Here is a 23,854-nt window from a genome sequence, read left to right as displayed (position 1 = left end):
GTGTTGCCATTCGTTGCGCAGTTCCGGAGCAGAGAAGAGCTTCAGAGAGGAGAGGAGGAATGGGAGAGAGGAGAGGAGCGCCGGAGAGGAGAGGAGAGAGAGAGAGAGAAACTTTATTTGAGCCCCATGGGGCTAGTCTGGGTGGCGGGTGACCGGCGCTGGTAACCGGCCAGTGACCATTGCAGCTCGCTGAATGACCTTAGCCTGGACCTCACGGTCCGAGCTGCACAACGCCTTCGCCCAGTGCTCTCCGTCTGTGAAAGGGGGGAATGGGTTTTGGGGGCACTGCCACATGCAGTGGTCTTGGGTGTCGAGGGACCCGCAGTCGGGGCACAAAGGGGTGGGGTACAAAGAAGGGTAGATTAGGTGAAGTCGATATCGGCAGGGGAGTACGTGTGTCTGGGTGAGTCGCCATATACGTTCCTCTTCGTTGGAGAAGGTCGGAGCGGCTGGGGGTAGTTGGCGGCGGGAGAGGCGGTAGTGCCAGGTTATGTCGTTGAGGGTAACAAGTCTGTCGCGGGCTGTAGGGCTCCGTGGAAGGGCTCAAGGCCAGGACCAGCTCGGACGGTGAGCTCTCGAGCGGCCCTGTGTGCTGCCTCGTTCCCTCCCACACCCGTATGGGCCGGAGTCCATACCAGCTCGACTGGGGTGGTGGGAGAATTTTGAAGAAGGATTTTGAGGGCCAAAGGCGAGATCATTCCTTTGGCGAAATTTTGAACGGCCGTTTTGGAATCGGAGATTACGATGGAGGGGGACGGCCTCAGGGTCAAGGCTAGGGCTGCTGCCGCCTCTTCCGCGGTCGCCGGGGAGTTAGTGTACAGAGTAAGGGAAGCAAGCGGAGGGGCGTCAGGGCCATTAATGGCCGCTACCGCATAAGCTTCACGGCTCCTGTATCTCGCAGCGTCGTCGTAGACGGTGGAGGGGGTGATTGGTACCGCTTGGTTAACGTCCTCGCCCTGTGCTCCCTGCGCGCTCGATGAAACGTCGGGTGCATATTGCGCGGTATGGGTCTCACCGTTATTAGCTCATGAATGTGGCTGGGAAGGGGAATGGGCGCGTCGATAAGGAATGGGCTGTCAAGGCGCAGCCGTCGGAGAAGCATTCTGCCTGAGAGCGTGGCTGTGAGACGAGTGAGCTGGCTCAAGAGATGCGCCTCAATCAACTCTTCGGCGGTGTTAAAGACCCCAAGTGATTCAAGGCGGGCAGTGGATGCCCTCTGAGGTACCTGCAGCGCTGTTTTATACATTTTCCCAATTAGACAATTAATTTTAGCTAATTCGGTGGGCGAAGGTAGCAATTAGGGAAGAGAGTAAGTGATGCGACTAATAATAAAAACCTGTATCAGCCGAAGGCGCTCTGCCTCTTTGAGCCCCTGATTTCGGGTAGCTATACGACGTATGAGATTGATAGTGTGATTCACCTGAGAAGTGAGGTGTGCTATGAACGTGGTGTTAGCACGGTTGCTCTGTATGTATAGGCCTAACATCTTCAGGCATTGCACCTGGGGAACGGGTTGCTCGAGAACTCGGATTGTAATGTCCGGAGGAGAAGTGTCTCTGCTGGTACGTTTAGCAGGAAGGATTAGTAGTTCCGTTTTCTCCGGTGAGCATTCAAGTCCAATGCCACGAGCGTAGGCAGCGACGACATCTGCTCCCTGTTGAAGGGTATCCTCAATGTGCCCATCACTGCCCCCGGTCGTCCACAAGGTGATGTCGTCGGCATAAAGACTGTGATGAAGGGATGGTATGTTATTCAACTGCTGGGGGAGATTAATCATCGCTATATTGAATAACAGTGGTGACAGGACAGCGCCCTGCGGGGTACCTATTGAGGGTAGGTGTATTATGTCAGAGCGCAGGTCGTTGATCTGAAGGACTCCAGTGCGATCGGTAAGGAAATCGCGAATGTAATTGTAAGCACGAGCCCCCGGGGCTAGGGCTGTCAGGTTCTGCAGAATGGCTTTGTGGGAGACTCGGTCGAAAGCCTTTCGCAAATCCAGGGCGAGTATCACTGCAGAGTCTACACGAGACTGGGGAGTTATAATGTCGTGCTTTAGTTGAAGGTGAACTTCCTGAGTGGAGAGTCCAGCCCGAAAGCCGAACATGGTGTGGGGGAATTGTCCTGTGTGGGTGAGATGCTGAACCACTGATCTCCACTTAGTTGCTGGATGGCGCTTCGCCGCTGTCGCGGCCGGGCGCGCGCACGGCCACCGGAAGTTCAACGGCTCGTCCCGGAAGTCGGGCGTCTGCTATGCTTTTCAACCGCTGATAAGCGTCCCCATTGGCGGATATTGGAATTTTGTTCTCACTTTATTGCATTTGGCTATACACATTGCGTTCAGATCACAACATATGCTATACCGAAATATGCGACGTTAATATGAAGCAGAATTTAATTGCAAAGGAGAACGAAAATGTCACTTGTCTTGGTTTGAGAGACGACGCAGCTCTAACGGGATTTATGCTAGAAATTTATGCTAGGGATTTATGCTAGAAAAAAAACAACGTGGGCACGGCGACAGGCTGTAGCCGAGTTCGTGCGCCCGTTCTGTCAAAACAGTTGTCAGTAAAGTGGTCACTGCACTGCTGCCTGGGGATGGAGAGCTAGTTACACGGGCACAGTTAACCACGGTTAAGCAAACCGCGGTTAGACAAAACCGCAGTTTGCTGCGTTACACGACAGGCGAAACTGCGGTTACGTCGCTAACCATGGTTAGCGCAAACTGAGCTTGGCACCTCAGTTCGGTCACGCTAACCGCACTTTCTGCAGCCGCAGTGCTCAAAATCGCACAATTCAGTTCGGACGCAAGTGGCGGCGCACCAGCGGAGGCGAAAAAAAAATCACCTGGCGTTCGGACGAGACAAAGGTTCTCAAATAGCGGGCGCCCAAAAGCTGTCCCCAAGACGCGCTTGCGTTCTTTGCATCGCTCTCGCAATCAGCGCGACTGCCCGTCAGCAGCGGCTCGTTTCCCGATCCGCACGATCAACTACGACAAACGCCGTGCTAAATTTGTAAATTCTGCGCGTCGTCCGCCAAAAATGGATATAGCAGGCAATCTTGAAGCGTTTTCAGCGCACGGAAACGATCGGCGCGCGCATCGGCCGTGCCTGTAAACACGCCGGCGGGCTTGCTCGCACGGCACTGCTTGCGGCCCGAACCGTCCCAGACCAGGGCAGAAACAGCTTATCGCATCGCCGCTCTTCGAAATCAATCTGATCGCGGAAAAGAACTTCCGCATTAGAGAAAATGGATGTTAGTGCGGTGAAAAATTGTGCTATGGATTGTAATTCGCAGTTGTAGAGATAGCGGTGGTCAAATATCTACCGCGATGCTAAGATGAAAGTTCCCAACACCGAACAGACCTAAGCAAACCAAGCCGGTTGCGAGCTGTTGGGGAAGCCCCTCTTCTCGCCGCGCACGAGTGCGTTGCGTTTGTGTCAGAAACGAATGCTTTAACGATATTTCTTTTTGTCTACACTGCTTCTCTTTTTTTTATCCTGTAGTTAAAAGTGTGGTAATTTTTTTTGTTGCGCTCATAATCAAGTGGCTGCGGTTACCAAACTTGCAATTTCGCGTGCAACATCCAAAACCGCAGTTGGCGATAACCGCGGTTAAAGTTTAGTAACCACGGTTAAACTTAACTGCGGTTACTTTCGCCGTTTGCCACCCAACGCCGGTATAAATCCGGCTCGAGCGAGGGAATCTGCGTAACAAGAGCCCCAGCTTAAAAACGACACTGATATGACATTTGCGTTTCGCTGCGTTTCACGCATGTCGTTCAGAATATTGTAATACTTCCAAGTAGAACGTCTTCCCAGACGACTTCTCTGGTCTGCTGTGCAGTTGAAGGCGCAACAAGCAGGTATTTTTGGCGGAATGCGTGCGAAACCAGCCCATGCGTAGCATGCGCTATGCTGGAACGGCCCGACTTCCGGGACGAGCGCTCGAACTTCCGGCGGCCGTGCGCCGGAGAGCTCGAAGCGCCATCCAGCAACTCTGGTGGAGATCAGTGTGCTGAACCAAGCGTGCGTGAATGACATGTTCAAGGACTTTTCCTACACAAGAGGTGAGGGAGATGGGCCGGAGATGCGCGAGGTCTAGAGGCTTGCCGGGTTTAGGAATGAGCGAGACCTTTGCGTGCTTCCATTCGGGGGGATGGTACCGGCTTCCCAGTGATGATTGTAATAGCCCGTTAAGATCTCGATGGATTGATCATCCAGGTTGCGAAGGAGCTTGTTGGTAACGCCGTCTTCCCCAGGTGCCTAGCCCGGGCGAATTTTTATTAATGCGGCGTGAACCTCCGAAACCGTGATTGCGCGGTCCATGTCTGAGTTTTCAGAGCCCCCGTAAACAGGGAGGGGCTCCTGAGTACCCTGTGCTAGGTATAGGTCCCGGAGTCTTGATAGAAGTCGCTCGTTAGTTCCGTCAAATTTGTGTATGATTGTAGTTAGACGATTTCGGCTAGTCGTTTTAGAGTGGGTTGGGTCGAGCATGTTCCTTAAAATAGCCCATGTACGGCGCATGCCGAGGTTACCTCTCATGCTGTCGCAAAATTGCCCTCACTGAGCTCGGGCTAATTCGGCTGTGTAAGTCTCAATCGTTTTATCGAGGCGGGCTAGTTTTAGTCGTAGGCGGCGATTGTGTTTTTGTCGGCGCCATCGCGTTTGGAGGCTTGTGTAAGCCTCCCATAGATGTTGCAAACGCGTGTCGACTGTTTCTGAAGGAATGTCTGAGTACAAAGGGAGGTCATGAGTTTTCTTAATATCTATAAGGCGACTAAGCCAACTCTGGACCGACATGTCATCGTCCGGTGGCTCCTGCCCCTGACAGGTCTCCCTGAATGCTGGCCAGTCGGTGATGTGGGTCTGCCGTAACCGTGGGGCGAGTGATGTATCCAGTTGGAGAGTGGACTGAACAATAAAAGGTCGCTGCCCAAAGTGTGAGGAGTGCAGTGCCATTTCAGTTCTTTGACTCGGTGCGAGAGCGTCAGGTCCGGGGATGTATCGGTTTGGGCACTGTTACCGATCCGAGTGGGGACGGTGGAATTAGATTCGACTGCGAGCCTTCGCGCCTGCACCAACTCCCAGAGCAGCCTCCCTTTCTTTGTTGTACGCTTGGAACCCCAGGTTGTATGCGGGGCATTAAAATCTCCAAGTACAATTAGAGGGTGGTGAGCAGCCGCTCGCTTGGTCAGCGTAAGTAAGTTGCTGAAGTTATGGGTGTGTGCTTTGGGGCTGCTATAGACATTGAGTACATATAGCCTAGAGGCAGTGCGCCTTGGCGGATAGAGAACGACTAAATCATGCGGAATAGAGATACTGTCGAAGACGTGATGGTCCGTAGGAATGTTGCGCTGAACAAGCACCGCTGTGTGCGGGTTGTTGGGAGTATGAAGGGATTGATAGCCTGTTAATTTAATGTGTTTACCAGGTTCTTGGATAGCGATGAGGGCGGGAGGAGTAGCTTCTGTCGAAATTAGTTGTTGAAGGTTGTGTCGCTTGCGGGTGAACCCTCGGCAATTCCACTGCCACACAACCAATGGGCTACGGCATTTAGACAACGTCCTCGTCCGCGCCGGGGAGGGGGGTATTGTGAGCTAAGGCCTGAGACCCAATAAATTTGCGTAAATCGAGGCGCATCATCTCAATGGTAGACTGAAGGGCCGCCTGATTTTGTAGGAGGACGTTGTGGAGTTGTAGGTATTCCTCTCTGTGGCTGGCGATTGTTTGTTCCAGAATTCCTAGCTTTTCATCCCGCGTGGAAGCGCAGGGCGAGTCGCCGGTCGAGACAGCCTTGCGTTTGGGCGGGGGAGACGCGGCGGGGTCGGTGGTTTCAGGAGATTGCGAGGGGGGAGACAACTGTATATCCATTTGTATGGGCTCATTCTGAGGAGGAGACGTCGGAGAGGGTTGCTTTTTCGCGAGTTGAAGTTCGCGTTTAAGAGCCGCGTTCTCCTGCCTAAGGGTAGCTACCTCGGCACGAATGGCACGCAGCTCCTTAATAAGCTCTAAGTGAGGGTCGCTGTTGTGGGGGAGGAATGGAGGTTGAGACGGAGCGCTACTGGGCAACGAGCGTGTGCAGCTCACCTGGTGATGTTTCTTGGCAGCGTCTTGCTTCGTGGCGTTGTGTATGCCAGCAGTCTTGGAGGGGAGCTTGTTCAGGAGAGGCGGAAAGTCCTCCTCCTTGGTGGCAGATGCTGCCTTGGAGTTGGCCGCCTGTGCGTACGTAAGCGGCTGCCGGCGAGGTTCGTAGCGGCGAGGACACTCAGCGGAACCCGTCAGGTGGGGACCGTCGCACACATTACACTTAGGAGTGCACTCGTGGTCGTCGGGTGCACTGGAGAGTCCACACTTGGTGCAGCGCGGGGCAATTTGCGTGCTCGGGCAAACGTCCTGTCGGTGTCCGGGCTGCCAACACGCCGTGCAAGCCTCAGTTTTGCGTCGGAAGGGCTTGCAACGGTACGTTGCAGCGCGATATCGGACCCAAAAGGGCACTCGGGTTTCATTAAAGAGGATCTTGACAATATTAGAAGAGTTGAGTCGGCGGGCATCCTAAATTTGTAAGTCAGGATTGTAGCGGCAGACGCTATCGAGGACCTGCTCGGCCGTATCGGTGTCAGGAACATTGAAGATGACGCCAGTTGTGGTGTTAGCCGGGGCGGCGACGTGCGTAGAGGTAGCGTATTGCTTGCCCTGCACCGTAAGCGTGACGATCTTTTCGTAGTTGCGTGCGTGATCTTCAGACGGCGTGCTTACGATGATGAAGTTAGAAGTCGACTGAATGCGCACTTGGTCTTCGTCGTTGTGAGAGACTCCGGCCTGTCTCTGGATGGCATCGGCTAGAGCGGCTACCGACACCGTCGACAGAGCGAGACCCCCTCTGGGCCTGAGAATTATTTTGACGTCTTTTTCGGGCAGGGGTGATGCGGGTGGGTGGCGCTTGGGCGCGCGCCGACCGCGCGTGGGTGGGGAGCTAGCAAGATGGGCACGTGCCTGCGAGGCGGCCCATTGCTCGGCCTCCTTGAGAGCGAACTGCTTGTGGAGGATAGTGGCCCAAGTCGGGTCGGACATTTAAGATGGATCAATGTCCTCACCTTCTACTATTGTTTCCATGGGTGATTGGCCGGAGTGGCGGAGAGCTACGAGTTGCTGCATAGCCACGGCAGGAGAGATGAAACGACGATCCTCCGTCGATCTGTCAAGGCGGGTCGAGGGTCCGCCGCCCTAACCCTAGAACCAAGGCTAGCGCTGCCACCGCCTTGGCGTGGTTTTCCGAGGCGAGAAATTCGCATCCAGTGGTCCAAATGATCGGTCGGTGGTGTCCCGTGGGTCCTTACACCTTGCCTATTCACAGGGTACCACTCAGAAACGCCAGGGAACTGATGAGCCACAAATTAAACATTGAAAAACGGAGCCGACGTGGAGATTGTCTTCATCGCCACGGCCCCTGGCGGGCTTTTTCCGAGAGGAGAGGAGGAATGCCTCGCTACTATTCAGGGTTCCCCCACGGGAAGATGACGACGGTGGTTGAACGCGAAGCTATCTCGTGATGGATTCTTTGGTTGGCAAATCCCTAGGGGCACCCTGCCACAATCTTCATCAGTGGTGTCTGGCCAGGTATGCGGAGTGGGGTTGTGGTACTCAAGGTTCCCCTACGGGAAGATGACGATGGTGGTTGAACGCAAAGCTATGTCAGGGATGGATTCTTTGGTTGGCCAATCCCTAGAGGCATCCTGCCACAATCATCATCAGTGGTTCCTGACAAGGCATGCCCAGTGATGATGTGGACGCCACAACGGCCGAGGGAAGAGGCTCGACCATAGACTGCTTTGCATCTAAAAAACATTTATTGCTCCCATTAAAGGGATGAAAGGAGCGCGGGATGGTTCTCGGTATTCCATGGTGGGTGGCGTCCCTAGTCCAGGATGCAATGGCCAGCTGCCGCTCGAATAGCCCTGCTGGACACCAGGCCACGCTGGTTTTCCAGGACATCGCTTGTCAGCAGGACCTCCCACTGCTCTGGTGTCGGTGCGATGACTTCTGGTGGTTCGGTGACGTCTTTACACTCCCACACCATGTGGGACAGGGTGTTGGGCGTCCCATAGCAGAAGTTGAAGTCGCACTTGAAGAGCGTGAAGTATGTATTGGATAGCTGTGTGGCGTGCGGAAATGAGTTTGTCAGCAGTATCCGGAATTGTGTGGCTTCTTCTTCTTCATTAGCTTCGGGTGGGGCGGCGTGTATCTTTGTGATAGCCTGTAGAGCTCTAGTATACCTTTGGTGCGCTTCTAGATGGTCGGGTGGTTGTCGGAAGAGTAGTGAGGAATGACTATGAGGGATGACGCCCGGTGTGAATGGTCTTGGGCTACGGTATCTGCCGCTTCACAACCATCTAAGGACTCGTAGTCTGGTGTCCAAACGATATATATGTCCAATAGAGTTTTCCGTGCTTTTGAAGCCTTACATAGTAGAGCAATACGGCACTCTTGAAAATTACGCCAGGCTGCTTGCGAGTTCGTGATGACGACCACACGGCCTTGGGTATCTGGTACTGTGGTGGTGGGAAGCACGACTGCAGTCTCCCCCGCAGAGCCGGTGTCATCTGTATTGACCGTTGCTGAGCACAAGTCATCTCCTTTACAGTTTGTCACATTTACCGCGTGCGCCCACTTTGTTCTTGCCGGGTACCTCGCAGCATCGACGTATCTTGTTGAGCTGTCCTTGGTGTAGGTTTTTGCCTCGACACTGGCTTCCCTTCGCCCCTTGTGGTAAACCGGGTGCATATTGCGTGCGACGTTTTCAACCTCTATGTATTCCCTCCAGACATGGGGATGCGTCGTTTCGGGTTTTGAGGTCCCACGCTTGGCTTCTAACCGATGTGGTACTAGGTAGCTCGGCTGGTCGGGGTAAGCTTGAGTCACTCCATTTGGCTGGCTTTATGCGCGTCGGTGAGTTCCTGGCACGTGTTAAGGATTCCTAACTGAAAACGTTCCTGTGTGGAGGTCTTACCTGGTAGTCCCCGGGCTAATTTGTCGATTTGACAAATTCAAATGTCGAGTTTCTTTATTTCAACGATTTTTAGCCACAAGTAAGGGGTTCTGTAGGTGGTCGTACTAATTACCGATTACCGGGGCCTGTAGCATTTCGATCGTGTCCTCTTCTTGAAACTCGTGTTTTTCGCATGTTACTCGCCTGACTGGGTGGGTTAAGCGGGTGAGAGTGTTTTGTAGTTTCTGGACGGCGGCCGCCGCTGCCCCGTTTTTTTTTTTTTTTTTGAAAAGACAGACCCAATACATGGAGTGTATCGACCTTTGCGATGGTAGCGACGTGAAGTGTCACCTCTGGTTCTCGGGTCTCGGCGTGGGGTCTACCTCATGTTCTGTTCTGGAGTATGAGAATTGCAGATTTTTCCTCTGCCCTAGACAGCCCACATTTTTTCAGATATGTTTCCGTACAGTTAACGGCTTCCTGCGGGGCATCCTCTTGTATGCCTGATGGAACTTGGGTAGCCCTAAAGGTCCGATCGTTCGCGTAGATGGCATGCCTAAGACCTGGGATGGCATTTATCTGGTCAGGTGGGTTCATAATTGATAAAATGAAGAGTAAAGGTGATATGACCGAGCCCTGTGAAGTGCCCTTTGCGGTGACGTCGAATTTGTTGCTCCGTAATTTGCCAAGTCCAAATATTGGGCAGACAAATAGAAGAACAAAACGTGAGGATGCAAAAATGAATCTAACCACTCAAAATCAAAAAATAATATGTCGTGGAGGTTAAAACGTGGGAATGACATATATGCCCCCACTGACTTGTCGTTATCTGTTACTCTTTCTTCTCTCTTGCTCTATCTCTTTAACACTCTGGTGCACCTTTTCAATCACCGCCCCCTTCCTTTCCGCCGCACTAGGTTGTATGCAGGTGAACTTCCTTCCGAGCTCAAAAATATCCCCAGAGCATTCCCTTCCCGTTCCCCTCAAACGACAAACAACAAGCTTTAATAATGTTGTGGGCATTATCCTATCCCTAATCCTTGCCATTATCATTAAGGAACAGAACAGAATAATAGAATAACGCGCCATCGCTATTCTCACTGCTCTCGGGGAGCACCGAACTGCCCTTCTGAGAGGCTCTGCCCGGTCGGCCCACAACGGGTTGGAGAGCGAGCCACGACTCTCGCCGCGCATGTACGTTGTCAGTCACTTCACAGGGAAGCGATACCTTTCATAGTACAGGGGTTTATTACGCGGACAACCACGATACAAATACTACGCTGCACTACGCAGTTAGCCCCTGGGGCATACACCGGTCAGCATGTACCAAGCCCGTAGTCGGGCAGGAGTTAGCGTCCGCCGGCGTTGGCTGTCTGCAACGATCGCTGACATAGGGGAAGGGGGCTCTCTGTGGCCGCTACACATTTCAAGCCACTGGACTCGACCTGGCGGCATCGGCGCTCGTCCGCCGACCTTAGACGGCGCAAGCTGTCACAGCGCGGACGCGGGGGAAACCTACCAAGGAGTGGAATATGCCCGCGGAGACTCGCCGGACATCCTGGATAAACACACTGACGCAAATCGAGGCATGCGCAAATCGACACGGCGGGTGCCGTGACCCACGGAAGTTTGAAAACAAGGCCAAATGCAAGAAACGGCCAAGAGTGGCCGAAAGGCATTTACGTACCGTGCGATCGCTGCGCGCCCCAAGGGCGGTCTCTTTAGGGAGTCTGCTGCGCGCATCCCCCGACGCCTCGTAGGGAGAAGAGGGAAGCGCGCGTGGATCGCTCTCGCCCCACCAAGGAGGAGGACGTCGCGAGCAACGTTACTAGAATCAACTTATTCTAGTAACGTTGGTCGGGAGCGCCTCCTCGCCCAGATTGGAGGGGCATGGCCCCCAGAATGTATAGGGTATTGTATTACAGTACTTTGTCGGCGTATGTGAGCTGTGAGTTGTTTGAGCTTACGCAAAAGAAATGTGTCCGTATATGTCTGGGCTTGTTTCTGTGTCGTCGCTATATCCTGTACGTGTTAGATTTGTACAGGACATTTTACAATGCGCAAGCAGCGGCTTCGGGTAAAGACGAGTTTCAACAGGCAATGGAAAATTTTTAAAAATATTTACGCTTGTTTTCACCACCCGAATACCATATCAGTGTGAAAGCTTCGGAGGCACCCTATCATACGGAAAGTACGAACGATTAGGCCTAGAGGTAGTTTGGGGAATTAAAGAAGGTTTCGAATACCAACATCCCTCATCCTATCGTCATCACACCAATATCGTAATTCAACATCTCACTTATGTAGCACCTCATATAAGAATTGAATATATTCGTAAGTTCCTATTTACCCAATAGCAGTACATAATTCACCAGGTTGACTTTTCTGCGAGCTTTTTACCATGACAGGCGCCCCTGACAACTTACCCATACTCAGCCGCCACGTCGCTTTTTCTGTCATCGGGACCTTGGCAAGCAGGCAGAACTCCTACCTTCTAGAGAGGCATTCAGAAATACATTGCTTTGCAAGTGTGGGACACTGACGAAGGACGAAAAAGTAGGAAAGATACACTGGCTTAATTATGCGAACACATCTCATCTCTTTTCCAGGTGAACTTGGCACTCGCCCCGACGCGCATGCCTTGCTCCCGCTCTTAAAAGCCAACAAAACGGCGACTCGCGCATGCCCCTCGCACACTGTGTCAGCCGTGCCTTGCGTTCTGCCGTCTTAGTGGTCCGTTGCTCGCTTTAGCAGCGGCATTGGCTTAGTTGCCCTTACTTGCCCACCACTACCTTCATATCATCCCCGCCATTCTCATCCTGTCCCATTTCACGACACTTGCTTTGCACTTCATTTTATGCCGGTACGTGGGATGGCAGGTGTGTGGGTGGCAGAGTCGGTGAGTAGACGTCAGAACTGACCCTTTTCGTGCAATAGGACGACAGCGGCGTGAAGGCGTCTCAACTCTTGCCATACCCGCAAGACGTCAGCTCTCTCGACATGATGTCAGCTCTCTTTAGCCCCACCTTTAGCTATTTTTGACGGTTTTTCACTTGCTCGTCCTCATATCATTACAGCACGCTCTTGCTTGAGACAAGAATACGTATGTTGATGTAAGTGGAAATTACCTCCATGCTGAGCACAAGGTCGCGGGTTCGATTCCCGGCCGTGGCGGCCGCTTTTCTGATGGAGGCGAAAAGCAAAAACGCCCGTGTGTACGAGATTTCGGCGCACGTTAAAGATCCCCAGGTGGTCAAAATTAATCCGGAGCCCTCCACTACGGCGCCCCTCATCGCCTGCGCTGCGTCGGCGCGTTAAACCCTACAATTAATTAATTAATGGAAATTACCTCCAGATGGTATTATACAGACACTGCTAACGATCCCTCAAGAAACCTGAACGCATTTAAGTGCACATGATACACGCTTCTCAACGCCTTAGTATAACTTCGACGATTTCTTCTCATTTTTATGGAAACTCCTAAAGGAGACCTGTCTTGCACGTCTGCAACGTTCGATATTTCGTACTTCCTATGCATGCGAAAAGGCTGTTACTAAACGGCGCTAGAACGACCGTACGTTCAAGTAGGACTCTTTATATTGCCCCTAGAAATAGTCTTCCCCAGCAATGCATTTTTTGAAAAGAGTGAAGCCTAATTGAAGGCGCTTAGCGGAAATCGCTCGATGAAGGGTCATGTGGAGGCATTTAAAGTGATGACTTTGAGTTGTCACATTTTTATATAAAACTGGTTCTATTTACTTTTTAATTTATTCTCAGAAATGCGTTTATGTGTTGTTATACAGGGGACTCTGATGGGGCTCAGTGTATAGCCCTTAAATGGTATACATGATCTTCAACAGGTTTTTAATGTTAGGTCCTAGGCCATCATAATTTCGTGTACAGTCGGATTTCGTTAATTCGACCTGGAAGGGGCTCGAAAATTTGTTCGAGTTAAATAAGTTCAAATTAACGAAGGCTGTTAAATAAACCTACGTTTGCCGTTACCGCAGCATCAGTTTGAATAAAGCAGAAATTGCAATTAAGGGATTTCTAATGAACGCGGTTCGACTGTTTTGCAGTAATATTGACCCTAAAGATGCATTGCAAACAAAACATTTCTTTATAGTAGTACAACTGGCTTGAAAAAAGCTCGGTATATATTGCATCAGTGGGGTACAGGGGATCGTATGTAGGTATTTAAAGATGGTCATTAAGCGTTCCAACTTTAGAATCAGTGTGAAGCTACCCAAAAATATATTTTATATTGGAGTGGATTCCGACTTTAAAGAGGCTCGGCGTTTCGCATAGTAGCTTACCCATCTTGGGGAACAGCGCGAACTAACAGGGACACAAATAATAAAAAAGCACTTGAACAGAACAAGCGCTGTTCCCCAAAATGCATGTGCACCAACTGGCTCAACTCGCCACCATAGATTGCACATATTTATTCGTCAATTTTCTACTTGGCTGCTTCGACATATTTTTCGTGCTTTTCATAGCGTGAATGCGGCGTTTATTTTTTACAATTTCCGTCGACGACCGCGATTAATGCTCCGTGTTAAGTATTGGTTCGTTGTTATTAGTGCGTGTAACTGCGGCATCTCTAATTGCCCAGTTACTGTACTGCACTATTTTTGTCAAAAGACGTTGCCTCCCATCCGCCCTCCCCCCCCCCCCCCCCCCCCCCCAGAAAAAAAAGCTCCTTGTAGTTAGAAGTAGTTCACCCAAAATTCAGTCGAAGGATAATATTGTGCAGAAAACGCTTGATTTTTAATCACAAAAAAGCCACTAAAAGGGCGATTGAGGCAAAATGAAAGTTTGGTTCGTTAAAATGACTGCATTGACCTGATAATAACGATACCATTTTTATCGCAAACTACAACCCTGCATATGAGACATCAAAGAAAACATATTTAGCAGTGGCTGGGCCCCAGCCCCTTACCGTTGGTGTATGTATGACGTCACAGAATCTGGTTTTGGGGATTAGCTGCCGCGATCTAAGCCATCGCCAAGAAACGTGATTGGTTGGTTGTGGCGAGTCTATTACTTCTATCTGATCGTGTCACTTGAATGTCAACCTGTAGTTAGCACAGTGATAGGTATGCTTTAATGCCGGCCACTTTTACGTCCCTGCTTCACATATTACGTCACTGTATCTGAACATCTCAACTTTTTTGTATTTCTTTTGTTAAAAATATACTTTTTGGCTGTAACAGCGCTGAGCTATTTACGAAAGACTAGTAGTCAAAGTTTACCTTCATGACCCTCCGGGAACTACATCAGGCGTTGTTTTTATAACGGGATAAGATATACCCCCCTTCATACTTCTATTGGAAAGTGGTGTTGCAAGAAAAGTTTTGCAACAAAGGTTTATGCTAAATTGCACATTTATTATTTCTATATCGGCCTTTAAAAATGCGTTATATTTATGAGGCCGCCGTTCGATGAGCATGTGGGCGTCGAGGGGGCTTTTCCGCAAAATCATGCTTTTGTCGACATTTCAGCAGTCATTGGTGAAGCTTCAGACTAAGCCGGACAACCTTTTCAATCAGGAAACCCGCCACTGCTTAACTCTTTGTGAAGCCGGGCTTTCAAACATGGGCTTGGCTTCCTACGTCGGGAATCGTTAAGGCGCGCCTTTGTTTCTTCCCCGGATAACTTCATTGAGGAGTCCTGAAAAAGATGAGTCACTGGCCCTTCCTGTGAGAATTCTTTTCTCCTGAAGAAATCTACAGTACCAGGGCTCTCTTGTTAACCTATAATCGGCTGTATGTCAGTAAACCTAGAAAGATGGCGTTTTTTGTGGCGAGGCTGTCCATTTTAACTCCCACTACGAAATAGAAGCCAATAAATGTCCAAAAAGGAGTCATGAATGCTTCTGTCGTACTTACTCCCACACATGTTGGTAGGCGTAGGGTTCATTGAAAATTCTTCGCTTTGACAGTAGAGGTGTTTAAGCTTGATATTGATCCAATGACGCTCACAAAAAAATTAGCGAGAAAAGTGCCGGAGGTACTTGAGCGTGTGCCTCATGAGGGACGCATGGCGTCGTCCAGCTCGACCTTCTAGAACACTCTGCCCAGCGTTCTTGGCATGATATCTCGCGTGGTCTTCTCGTCGCTAGTTGACGTGCGTTCGCATCGAAAGTTGGCAGCACAGGGGACCTCGCAGTACAGACGCCGAGTTTGGGAAGCCCGCTGCCGACTGTTCTAGTGCGTGCTAATGCGGTCCACTATGGTACGGATGTGAAAGCCTGCGGACAAAATGATCTGGGCGTGCCAGTTTTGGAGAACTTTAAGCGGCAAGTTCTGAAATCTATGTTAGTGCAAAAGCCCAGTAGAAGCTGGAGGGATGAAATCTCTGCTGTTTCTGCAGCCTTCTAGTGTTTATGCACGCTACGCGAATTAAAAAAAAACGCTAATGTTGTGTACTAGAAGTAGTTTCTGCGACATTTTCTAGAGCAACGACGTTTAAAACACTTCGTGCTTCTCGTCAAAGAAATCCTTTATGAAGGCGCAGCGAAATACCTTTATGTGCTTTCAAAGCACACTGCTACAAAGATATTAATTCACAACGAATTCCAGTTAAGTAGAATTCAAAAATAGGTTTCGGCGCAAAAACTTTCGCTAATGCATCTGGGTATACTTCGAACTACGGTGATTTCCATGTTAACATTTCCTGAGGGCTTCTTAAATACAACTGCTGCCAAAGGTTTTTCATAGTAATTGTGCTATGCAGACACAGACCAACAGACACACACAGACACAGAAGAATATATATATATATATATATATATATATATATATATATATATATATATATATATATATATATAATCAGAAACAAGGGTTGGCAGTCAACAAAACCTCGGAAAGCAAAGGGGGGGATGTGGTAGGTAATTGAAACAGATAAAGAATTTGGAAAGACAGAGAAAAAGTGGAGAAAAAATGCCCGCCGGGTGCGGTTTTTCCTCCACTTTCTTTCTGTCTCCAAATTTCTGATCCGTTTCAATGGCCTACCACATCCTCCCCTTTGCCTTCCGATGTTTTTTCGACTGCCAATTCTTATTTCTGTCTTCATTCAACGAGCCCCTCATTTCCCATTATGATTCTCTCTCTCTCTCTCTCTCTCTCTCTCTCTATATATATATATATATATATATATATATATATATATATATATATATATATATATATATATTTATATAGGGGGAGGGAGACAAAGGTTGGGAAAGAGCAGAGCCGAATTCTGATGAAAAGGTATACACAGTGAATTCATGGTATGATTGGTAAGAATAAAGGGGTTGATTGTAACAGAGCTGGCTACAATCTCCAAGTGTAGGTTACAGTTCTACAAACGTAACCATACCAGAGAGAAAACGGAACCCAGCCTCCCAGTTGCTGGATTGGCAAAGCGTCGAAGGTGTAAACCGGAAGGTTTGAGTTCGGTTCACCCAAGGGTGCGTGATTTCTTCCAATTTCTTCTGAAAATTTTAAAAAGTATTGTTCACGACATGAAAAAGAGACTACTTACTTCTCTAGAACCCTGTTTGGCGTTTACTGCTGCCTCTCTTATTTCATCATCATCATCATCATTAGCCTATTTATGTGTAAAGTAGGATGGAGGCTTCTGTTGAGTCTGAACAGCGCCTATCCTGAGGTATCCGAACGTATCTTTGCGGTCACGTTTCGTGATCTGATTGCTTCGTTGACTCAACGGTCTTGTCCCTAATTGTACTCTTTTCTATCCACGCACACTCTATAGTTCTGGTGGTCCACCGATTGTAAGTTCTCCTTATCACAGGTCCAGCCAAAATCCGCTTCGTCCTCTTTTTTAATCTAAAGGATACCTTGAACACATGGTCTGGGATTACGGAGCAAGCTAGGATGGAACGTATATTGTAGTTTAATTTATTCTACAGGATACCTTCCATCCTAGTTTACTGCAGAGACCCAGATTTTATTCCCTGCTCTAAGCGTCGCTCCTATCATTCTTTCCATGTCTCGTTGGGCCGATCTAAATTTTCTTTCAGGGTGCTTTGTAAGTCCTTACCTTTATGCACCCCGTCATCACCGGGAGTTCGGGTTGGTTGTATATCTTTCCTTGCACAATCTGCATAGCCGAAGGTTCTCGCAACCAACAGACTAATCGCAATCATGCTTTCAGGGTGGGCCTTCATATTAACCTCCCTCACAAAGATGCAGACAACTTTGAAGGACCTAAGAGTCGCTGGGTCCGGAAGCTCGAGGTGGCGTTTATCAATTAATAAATGAATTACCAACGGGTGTTCTTGCTTCAGGGACGGTTTTAAAATACAAAACGCAGCCCATCTAATTCTATATTTATCCACGTTCTGTGCTATTCTTATCCCCCAAGACATCCTGGTGGATGTGTTGCAATGCCCGGCGCCAGTTGTTGCACCATATTTTTTCCTTGCATTCTATTTCTATCTCTCCCCGTGTAAGTGGGTGACGAATTGGGAGAATAAGCATAACCTCACACGTGTGCACTCTCAAAAACACACCAGAATGCGTTGTGAAAGGAGGGGGTAGAGCTACATGCTGGGGGCGTGTTTACCTCCAGGAAGACATGAACACACTCGCAGCCCAGCTGCGTTCGCCACGCGGCAACTTCAGAGCCTTTCTGAGTTTTCGACCCTTCTTTGCGGAGGCACCCACGTGCCTCAGGGCAATGTATACACACAAGTGAAAGTGCGCGGTGGAGATGAGCGGGTGCACTGCGGCCTCTTGAATGGAATCGTTAGCTGTCCCTTTGTGTTCGTCAAAGCTTCCCGGGTTAGGACGCCTGAGGAGACGGCGCGTGCCTTCTTCGTGGCAACTCCTGCGACACGTGTTCCTACTTTCGGTCGGCGCAAAGGGGCACACCGGCCACGGCTTGGCCCGCGTTCTGCTTAAGGAGCGTCTTAGGAAAATCTTCACGAAGGACTGGAAGTGTTGACGCCACTGTGATGGCTTTTTTGCGTTTCTTGGGGCAACGGTCGGTGGTGGCGGAATCGGGCAAAATGAGGACACAGCGGTTGTGAGCATGTGGAAGCTGATCTTATGTTTTTAAGTGGGGGTGATTCCTAACGATGGTTCCTGGTTACTTCCCTACCAACACTAACCACAAATGTTTTAGTGCAGACATGGAAATATACTTTGGGGCAGTTGAACCAATGAGGAACTATTTTAACAGCATTCCGAACAAAACTTGACTGTTGTTTCACTTTTGTGGTTGGTTGCGAACTTTGCTTTTATTGTATAGGTTACTATGAAGAGGTTTTTTTCTGTGACGGTGTCATGCGCGGATGCACACAAGCTATGGCAATTTCTTGTGACACCCAGCTAAAAGACAGCTTTGTTAAAGCAGACAAGGATGTTTCAAGGAAGGCAGTTTCAGCTGTTTCGAACGTTCTCAACAGCTAAAAAACACAACGTCGTTACTTCTTCAATGTACTCTGCATTGTTGCAGGTTTTGTGTATCTCAATTGCTGTTACTGCATAATTCATTATGAAGTTTGTTTTTGTCAATGTTTTGCAGAAACAATGTTTTTTTATGCTTCCTTACAAGAGGGTGAGGTGCTAATGTTTTCTAACTACAAAATGTGCAGCCACTTGAGAGAGAGAGAGAGAAAGAGAGAACGCGTTTAATGAAAGCTGAGCCACTAGACGTTCCCAAGGAAGTCCTTTGCAAAAAGGTCGCTGCCCGCGAGAATTCCATCGAGCCGTTATCATGTCTTTTTCCAGCCCTTTTCTGAACGACATGTCAAAATCATATCAGCACATATTCAAATCAAAGTTCAGGCTGAGTAGATTGTGGTTATTGCTTGTTTTTAAAATTTACGGAATAAATCCGCGACTAGATATCGTTTTTCTTGCATTGCTCTCTTAGCTGATTCTGGCACTTCTATGTGTACCCGAAAAATTTCATGGCTACATTTACCCCGTTGGGATTTGGTACATGTACCACTAGTAAACTGGGAATGCGGTGTAAGAAAATATTACACTGTCACTGGGCCTAAACGAACAAAATGCTTCGGGGCACTATTCACAAGGGCACATCGGTTAACAGGAACACAGTAACACGTTTAATCCACCGTCCGAACCGGTCAGCCCCGCGATTTTGTTGTTGTTGTTGTTGCTGTGCCTCATATTAATGGCGCATACCCAATCAGGGGATCGGCCAAACATCAGTCGTTAAACTGAAAGAGATCTCCTTCCTTGTCTTAATCTTCCTTTTCACTAGACCATCTCTGTCTCGGATCCCTATGGGGATTGTCTTTCTCCTCAGATTTCTGTATTCTTGACCAATAACACTTCCCCCCTTTCCTGGGGGGAGGGTGAGAAGGCCGAAGAGAAGGCCTGTATAACGGTGGCGCCTATGGTCACAGCTCATGGCAAGGCCCTCAGCAACTGCCTAGCGCACACGGCAAAACAGTTATGCGCTATGTGCCCGCGCTCGTTCCACCGGTTGCTGATGTCGGCGACAGGGTCATTGATACCAGCCTCGGGCGGATTATGTGCTCCATGTGGCCTCAGATGTAGCGCTTTCGGTCACCGCGGTTGCTGTTGGTGCAGTCTCGCGAGATGTGGCTCTGCTTGTGGCAGATGTTGCACGTATTTCCTTGCTCCTTGCACTGGCGGGCGATGTGGCCCACTTTGCCGCAGTTGTAGCAAGACATCTTCAGTCTGTGCTGGGAGTCCATGGAGATGTGGCCGGTGCCGTTGCAGCGGTAACATCGGTCCGTAGCCTCGTTGCAGTCCCTCGCAAAATGGCCTATCCGGTTGCACTGGTAGCACGTCTCTCTCATGTGCGGCCACCACGGCCGCCTCCACGTCGTAACACGCTGCGCGGGCCCAGGTATCCACCCCTGCTTCCTCCGCCGGCTCCGTCTTGGAAGCACTCGAGGGCAAAGTAACCCACCTTCTGGCACTGGCAGCACTCCGTCGTCGTCACGCTCCAACACCGCCTCGGTCAGCTGGCAACTCACTTAAATAGGGCTGAGCAAAGTACTGGCTCAAACAATACGTGTTCAGTCATGTTGCCTTCTACACCCGCTTCCACCCTAGTCCTTGCCATTTCCGGTAAACCTGTGCTTACAGCTGCTGCTGGTCCGATGTAATATTTGTGTGCCCCTTGTGCGGCAACCCCACGAAGACACGATCCACAAGAGCTTTCCAGGTTGCACGTATACCACGCAAGAAACGTACGATGAAAGCAAACATTAGTGTGGGTAGGCAGAACCAATGACCAGCTGTAGGACGCGTAGGAATGTCTTCACGCAGCATGCACCCAGGCTTTGGCGAAAATGTTATTTCGATACCAGTATGTTGACACAAGCCACGGCCGAGTATTACTGGCCAAACTGGGCTTTCGGCTACCACAAGCTCGACACGGTGGATCCTTCTGAGAACCCTCACATCCAGAAGCACATAACCACTTGGTTGCATCTTAGCTCCGTTGAAGGTGAGCAACCGTGTGGCGGGTGCGGACTGGAATAAGTGAAGCACACTAGCGACGACAGAACGGTCCAAAATGTTGACGGCAGCACCCGTGTCCACTAAATCCTTTAGTGATTGGCCCTGCATGACTGCATGACCGCGTCGGGACCTACGTAAGGTGCATCGTGAGGAACCTTCGCCCGGATTGTGGCGTTGTCCGGCAGTCCCGCAACCACAATGGGCACAGACAACACTACAGGGTTTACCTCATGTGCAGTTGTTTCGATTGCTTTGGGCACTTATGCACTTTACGTATTCAATTTCGCACGGCTTGAAGAAAACTCTGGTGACAGGCGAGGGGCTTGATAAGTTACGCGGGTTCCGGCCCTCGACGGCCCGCGCTGGCGTTTCCCGTTCGACAAGACAGAACACTGCTCTAGGTCACAATCAGGCGCGTAGTACACCAGGGGCACTACACAGGTCCGCCTCGCTTAGCTATGAGTGAATTAGGCCCACAGAGCATTGAAAATACGCGCTGAGCTTGAGCTGAAACGTAATCTTTTTAACTCAGTGTACTCACCTTCGCGACTGGGCACAATGTGTCGAACTGTGTTAACTGTCACCATGCTGCAGCTCTGTAACAGCTGTTCATTGGCCTTAAGAGTGGGTATCGCCCTTAAATTACACCATGCATTGTACGACAATGAATAACCAAAGCCCGTCTTTTCTTTTACCTTTCACAAACTCCTACGCACTGGCGCAAAAGACAGTGGTAAAAATGCACTCAACTTTTTTACCTCCCCCACGCATTCCTTGTAAGAGGCTAATGATCAACACCAAACATGCGGGGCATGCCACTGCGCAATAAGCCAATTCTAGCGCAGCCCTATACCCGGGTAAGGGAAAGCGTTGGAAGGGATTGATTTGACTCCCACCGAGTTCACCCACTCGCCTGCGCGACACCGTGCGCGTTGACCCCATTCGAGATGTTCCCTTCAAATAAATCTTTCCAAAAAGCGAGCACTACTAACGGTGCCGATAATGAAACCCTATCCTCTTGAACTCGGGAGGGCAGAAGCCACACTGCGACGCTTTAAAAGGTACACTTCGCGGAATACCGATGCTTTGGTAAGCCGTGTTCTAACGTCAGGACGAGGCCGGCGTTAAAAAGAACCGCCCTCCCCTTTTTGCGGTTGGTGTTGCGAAACCTAGTTTATTTCCGGGAGATTTTCTTAACATTGTCATTCAAGGAAATCCACGAAGAGAAGATTTGACAAACCCCCAAGTTTGAAATGAAGGAAGCTCACATTAACGCCTAAGATTTGAATGTAGGGAAGCTGTACGCAGTTTTCACGACCATCACAATGATTTAGTCTACGATTGCCGGGTATTTGCTTCATCTTCGCTGCTACAAAGACATTTACTCCGTCGTTGTTTTTACAAGTGTGAGCTTCCTTTATTTTTTTGGAAGGGATAGTCATTCGACACCACCTTGAAGGGACGTACGCTATGTCCTGTCTTTCTCGTTACGAGCGAATATTGGCCCGATTACGGCGAACGCTGGAGTCTTTATAGCTCCCAGTTAGTGTTGCCATGGTACGGTGAACGCGTTTTTTTTCGCAAATCTTTGGCAATCTCCTTAAGAGGTTGTGCTTGGCTTGACAAACGTCCGCCAGAGACGCATCGCCTCAAGGTACGCGCCTACGGGTGTTCAGCCTTTTCTTGGTTTTTTTAACTACTGGGAAGTTTTCACAATCTTGGCCAACCTCTTAAGTGGGTATGCTTCTCTTGACAAACGTCCACCTGTGACGCAGGGCGGTCGCCGCGGGGCACGCACCTACGAGCGCTCAGAATTTTCATGTTTGTTTTACCTGCCGGGCGGTCGCCTCAGTCTGGGTCAATCTCCATAATTGTGTATGCTAGCTTGACAACCGTGCGAAGGGGCCCGCTGGGCGGTCGTGGCGAGGCACACACTCACCAGCGCTCAGCTTTTGATTGGCTTACTTAATTATGTAGCGGTCGCCGCAATCTTGGTTAATCTCCCTATGCGGGCAGGCTTGACTTGACAAACGTGCGCATAGGGACGCTGGGCAGTCGTCGCGAGGCACACACCCACAAGTGCTCGGCATTTTCTAAGTCTTCACTCCCGAGGCTGTCGCCGTGGTTCACGTGGTCACGTGCTCACGCTCGGTATCCTCTTATTTTTAACTGCGAAAAGGAAAAATTACAATTTGAGAATCAGCTTCGACGTTATAAACGCGCTAGCATGCATATTTCTGAATAAAAACGGTATTACAGGCAGGACTCGCTAAAATCTTCTTTAGAAACCAGAAAACGGGAGTGAAGAAAAACTGAATTTTCTGAACATGCGTTTATTAGGCCTCGCAATAGAAAGCTTGGGCCTACAGGAATCTTTAAGTTTCGCCCGAACGTGAGGAAAGAAATACCACTTGATGGTAGGCCAGTGCCCACCTTTTTAATGGTATTACAAAAGAGCTAGGCCATCACCTGCCAGTTTAATCGGGTAGAAGCGGGTATTTGCCCGAGGGCGCTCTATCGAAAGAAGCACAAAATATTTTTCAAAGGCAATTACTTTCTCGCAACCGCTTTGCTTTTGAACGAGGACAGCACCCAATCCTATATCATTGGAGTCTGTGTGCACTTCCGTTTCGGCGTTTTCGTCGAAATGAGCAAGCACGGGCGGGTTTTGCAGTCGTTGTTGAAGCTTGCAGAATGCTTTTCCTTGGGCGTTTTCCCAGCTGAAAAGGGTGCTACCTTTCGTCAAGCGTGTTAATGGCTCTGCAATCCGTGCAAAGTTTGCGACGAAGCGCCGGAAGTATGTGCACAGTCCAAGAAATCTTCGCAGGGCCTTCTTATCTTTCGGTCTTGGGTAGTTCGCTATGGCTGAAGTTTTCGCCGGGTCGGGCACGACTCCCGCAGCGTTGACGACATGGCCCAAAAAACGTGGGTTCCTCGTACGCGAACCGGCACTTTTCAGGCTTCAGCGTTAACCCTGACGTCCGAATTGCCTCGAGTATAGACTGCAATCTTGCAAGGTATTCGTAGAAATTTCGGGCGAATACCACAACGTCGTCGAGGTACACGAGACAGAAGTGCCTCTTCAGGCCGGCTATCACGGTGTCCATGACTCTTTCAAACGTTGCTGGTGCCGTGCACAGCCCGAACGGCATGACCTCGAACTCGTAATGGCCGTCCGTGGTTATGAATACAGTTGTCTCTCGGTCTGTCTCGTCCACTTCTATTTGCCCGTAGCTTGTCTTTAGATCCATCGATGAGAAATACTTCGCGTGGCAGAGGTGGTCGAGGGCGTCGTCTATTTGTGGCTGGGGTAAGCGCCCTTTTTGGTTTCCTTGGCCTGTGCAAACGTGGCGAACATGGCGGTTTTAGGCAGCTTTAAGAGGTTTCAC

At 49.8% G+C, this 23,854-nt stretch overlaps 1 pseudogene; it reads right to left on the bottom strand.

Moving 5' to 3' along the window:
- Window positions 1-19,376: 19,376 nt before the first annotated feature.
- LOC144143107 (uncharacterized) lies at window positions 19,377-23,572 on the bottom strand (annotated as a pseudogene).
- Between the last annotated feature and the right edge of the window lie 282 nt (window positions 23,573-23,854).

This window comes from Haemaphysalis longicornis, unplaced genomic scaffold (genome assembly GCF_048455015.1).
Source record: "Haemaphysalis longicornis isolate Haplotype H1 unplaced genomic scaffold, Haemaphysalis longicornis Haplotype H1 scaffold_6, whole genome shotgun sequence".
NCBI lineage: Eukaryota > Metazoa > Arthropoda > Arachnida > Ixodida > Ixodidae > Haemaphysalis > Haemaphysalis longicornis.
The sequence above is the reverse complement of the archived record's forward strand: the minus strand, read 5'-3'. Positions and strand labels throughout refer to the sequence as shown.